Source organism: Adiantum capillus-veneris, chromosome 15 (genome assembly GCF_014529385.1).
Source record: "Adiantum capillus-veneris isolate H3 chromosome 15, ASM1452938v2, whole genome shotgun sequence".
Classification (NCBI taxonomy): Eukaryota; Viridiplantae; Streptophyta; class Polypodiopsida; order Polypodiales; family Pteridaceae; genus Adiantum; species Adiantum capillus-veneris.
Genome location: NC_140945.1, coordinates 127,975,115 through 127,979,251, shown reverse-complemented (window position 1 = coordinate 127,979,251; position 4,137 = coordinate 127,975,115). Strand labels below are relative to the sequence as shown.

The window sequence follows — 4,137 nt, the reverse complement described above, 5'->3', positions numbered from 1 at the left end:
ATTGATAGGCACCAACAATAGCTCAGCTTGGGACTTGATGACCATTGGGAAGATGCAAGTTGTGTCCCATAGCATTCCCTACACAACCAAGGGCTACTAAAGAGGGTAATTGAATTGAGCAAAAGGGTTGCAGCTTAACCTAATCCTTAACCTACTTTGATGTTTGCAGATTTCCATTCAGCCTAGTAACATCGACCATTCAGTCTCTAGACCGTGGACCCAGCTTTGAGACACCCATATTATTCTCAATCAAGCGTAGTCAATTTTCCTTTATTTCTCGTAGAACATGAGAGAGAGAGAGAGAGAGAGAGAGAGAGAGAGAGAGAGAGAGAGAGAGAGAGAGAGAGAGAGAGAGAGAGAGAGAGAGAGAGAGAGAGAGACATAGACATGTTGTCACAGTCGGAGGGAGAAAGGAGTCCTAGCTATCGATCACAAAACCTGGTGCAAAACATATTTGAGGAGGAAAAGAGGCTAGGATAAAGGGTTCTATTCATGCTACAAACCGGTTATGCAAATGTGAACATTGGGCTGCAATATTTAAGATGCACTTTCAAACCAAAAAAAGACATGTAGATTCACAACAACCACCTAGGAATAAAGTAAATATGTACAGAATGCATTGAGTATTCCAATACATAAGTTGAATTGCCAAACTATGAGAAAAGAAGTGCGTGTCTACTTGAGATATAGATAGATGATCAAGATTGAGCATGCACTCATAAGGAAAACATGTGGCTAAACTAAACTTAAGGAAGCTTTGAAAAACTCAAAAAATAAAGAAAGCATCAACAAACTATATAATTTGAAATGCACTACCAACCTGATACCGTTCATGTACGGGTGTCGTCCAATTGTGCAAGCCGGAGGACAATGTTTGAGTCAAGCTACATAAAAGCAATCTGAATAGTTACACATTTCATCGTACAGGACGTGCCTTGCAACTTGCATGATAATGTATAGAAAAATCATGGATGTGTACATAGGTGGTGGCATGTATAATAGCCTTAGTGAGTGTGTGTGACATCGTGACATAATTAGCTAAGCTAGAGAGGTATTCAATAGAGCTTAAAAAACTGCACTTCAGTTTATAAGGTGAGTCAAACCTCATATTCCAAAAGAAAGGTAGGAATGCTAGCATAGACTCCTTAGGCTCAGAGGTGATGATGTTCCAACGTGATGCTAAAATAACTTTTTGTGCATGGCTCAAAGGTTGAAAAGAGCGAGCATGCCTTAGAGGCATGAGCCCCTGCCATTCAAAGGTTTGCCCACACGTGTCTTGGGCACACTTAGACGTTGGTAGCAATCTATCAAAATACAAATCCTTTAAGATCATGGGGGGTGGGCAATGACGTGTATATATGATGGTGGGAATTGGGGGTTTTTTTTTTTTTTTGGGGGGGGGGGGGGGGGGGGGGGGGGGGAGAGAGAGAGAGAGAGAGACTCATTTCGACTCAAGGCTCTTGGTAGTTCTACTTGCACATTGAAAATGGGTTGCAAATTGGCCAAGAGAAGTTGCACCAATGGTGTAGCACGAGAGAAAAAGAAGGGCAAGGAGAGGTAGAGCACTTTCACAAATGCTAGAGAGATGGCGGCGCTCAGTTTTCTTACGCCTCCTCCTCTTTATAATATTATGAGTTTAGGTAGGTCTTATGAGGTTTGTAGAATCTCGATTGAGAAATCACAGGAATTCGATTGCCGTGGGAAATCGGCGCACTGGATTTCTCTAGTCTAAATTTGCATGCTCGTATTTGTAGATGCCCACCGAGGTGTAATAAAACGTGTGTACACCAAGAGGGTTCCAAAAATGAAAAGCCTAATCTAATGGACTTGTCCGGGCATGTGAACAAGCTCACAAAATTGCCGATTTACTAAACATCCTACCTCAGGATTGGCTCTTGAAGTCGATGTAGCATGTCCACGTAGGCCACGTGCATCTGACAGCGACATCACATGCCTTCAAAAGAGGAGACCTCTCTAATAACAAGAAATATGTAATTTCGTATGCAATATATACAAGTGTGGGAGGCTTCTACGCGACGTAAACGCAACCGCAAATCGCGGGCTAAAACTTAGCTCTCTAATCATCACCTCCTTGAGCTCTCCAACATACAGAAGGCGTCGGCAAACCTAGGCTCTTGACACCGTATCAAGGTGTGACGAGAGAACTGGTGGCACATACATGACCCCGGGTTGCGGAGTGACGGACGGTTGTCCAAGGCCGAGAAAGAGAGAGAGGGGGAGGAGAGGGACTTTATCGTAGCAGGGACAATCCCAAGATGTATCCTTGAACTCAAGATAGCTTCCTCCTGCCTACCCATGCACTAAAGGTGAACGCTAAGTTCTAACTCAAAGCAAGAAAGAAAGAAGACAATTGGTTGGAATGTCAAGAATTTCTAATCTTCATTCGTTTTTGACAATTGAGATCCGTTTTTGAGTGCTCAACATGTAATTTGTCACCATTTACGATCGCAAAAAAGGAAATTATGTCTAAAAATAATGAAGCAATTCATCTCCAAAGCCTACGTAACCAACTCAAATTGTAGTTTTAGCATCTTGTACGATAGACAATCACTCTTCTTGTGAAGACCTATAGAAAAATTTAGTCTCACAACCAGGGGCATTTTGGGAATTTTGGAAAATTTAAAGGACATTTTGGGAATTTATGACAAAATATCAGGGGCATTTTGGGAATTTTTGAAATTTGAGGGGTATTTTGGTAATTTCCCCTTAGGTTAATATCATGTGGCCCGATGGACCACGTATCAGATATTAAACTGATAAGAACAGATACTACACTTGATCTTAGCCAAAAGGCCGAGAAAGGTATGAGCTTCCCTGAGTGCCCTCTCTGGCTTTTATACCTCCTCCCCCTTGCACCTTCCCCTGTGGGTTTGATTTTCAGCACCGCCTTATATACCTTCTTCCTCGATGCCTCTTAATTTAAAGGGATTTTAATCTACAACTAAAGCCCCAACAAACATGCAACATACTCGAAAAGCTGCCTAAAAGGAGCGGTGCTTGATCGCTCCCATCCTGCCAATGCTACACACATACCCAAGTGCACCACGACGAGGGATAGAACCGCCAAGTTTTGTGGTAATGGATTTCATGCTTGGCAATCCAAGGCAAAATGCCATCTCGTGATGAAGGATTTATGGAGCACTCTACGTCCACTAGGAGAGCCTGAGACAGCTGAGATTAGGAAGAAGGATGTGCATGCTTATGGCATCATAACAACCTCTCTCTCAATAACGATTTGGACTAGGAAGAAGGATAGGCTCTCATTATGAAATCTCTCTTTGAGCTCTACATATATATGGCATCACTTTTATGTTTCTAATATGTCTTCGTGGTTCTATAGTAGCATATTTTTTTGCCAGATATGTTTTCCAGAAGAAGATCCTGGAGATTGATGAGAACATACAAGTTTATTGCTTACTATGCATCACTCTCGTGAAGCTAGGTTGCATCATACGTTATCTGTGAAACATTTTAAACCTGAATAACTGTCGTATAATATGTTTAGTCATATTATTCAAAGGTATTATACATTGCAAAGTCATTATTTTTCAATATCTTGTATATGTTCTTACATATCAATCAATAAACTAATCGATCAATATAAATCGGTTTAAAAACTCCTAGATTTAAACCAATTAAGCATCTCCCACCTTCTCTAAGTGATAAGGTTAACCCAAGAAGTGAAAAGTGTAGAGCTTAATTTTTTGAAAAAATCCATTAAATTGATCTTTTTTTGGAATCCTATATAGGTTGCTTAATTATAGCTTGAATATTCCTAGGATACAATAGTTCTAGTCTTTGTGGAAAAAAATGCCCTGTGTTCACACACCGCTAGCACATGTATGGTAACAAAAGAGACCCTAAAGACATAAACATGGAGGTAAGAACTAAAGCTCAAACACAACCAAGTTATGCTTAAATTCACCAATGACTTCTCTTCCGTGGGAGGTAAGAGCCATTGGCTCAAGCACAACTAGTGAATTTTAAAGTCAGATACCATCTACTTTAGAATTGGCTCAAAAACAACTAAGAAAGCCCTATTATATGCGCTAACTACAAATAGAGTCAACGTGGGGTTAAGAGTATCATCTCATAGCAACCAAGAGGTTTGTTTAT

The 4,137-nt window shown here is 40.7% G+C and overlaps 1 pseudogene; it reads right to left on the bottom strand.

The window, feature by feature from the left end:
- Nucleotides 1-2,703: 2,703 nt before the first annotated feature.
- On the bottom strand, nt 2,704-2,827 carry LOC147441471 (U2 spliceosomal RNA; annotated as a pseudogene).
- Between the last annotated feature and the right edge of the window lie 1,310 nt (nt 2,828-4,137).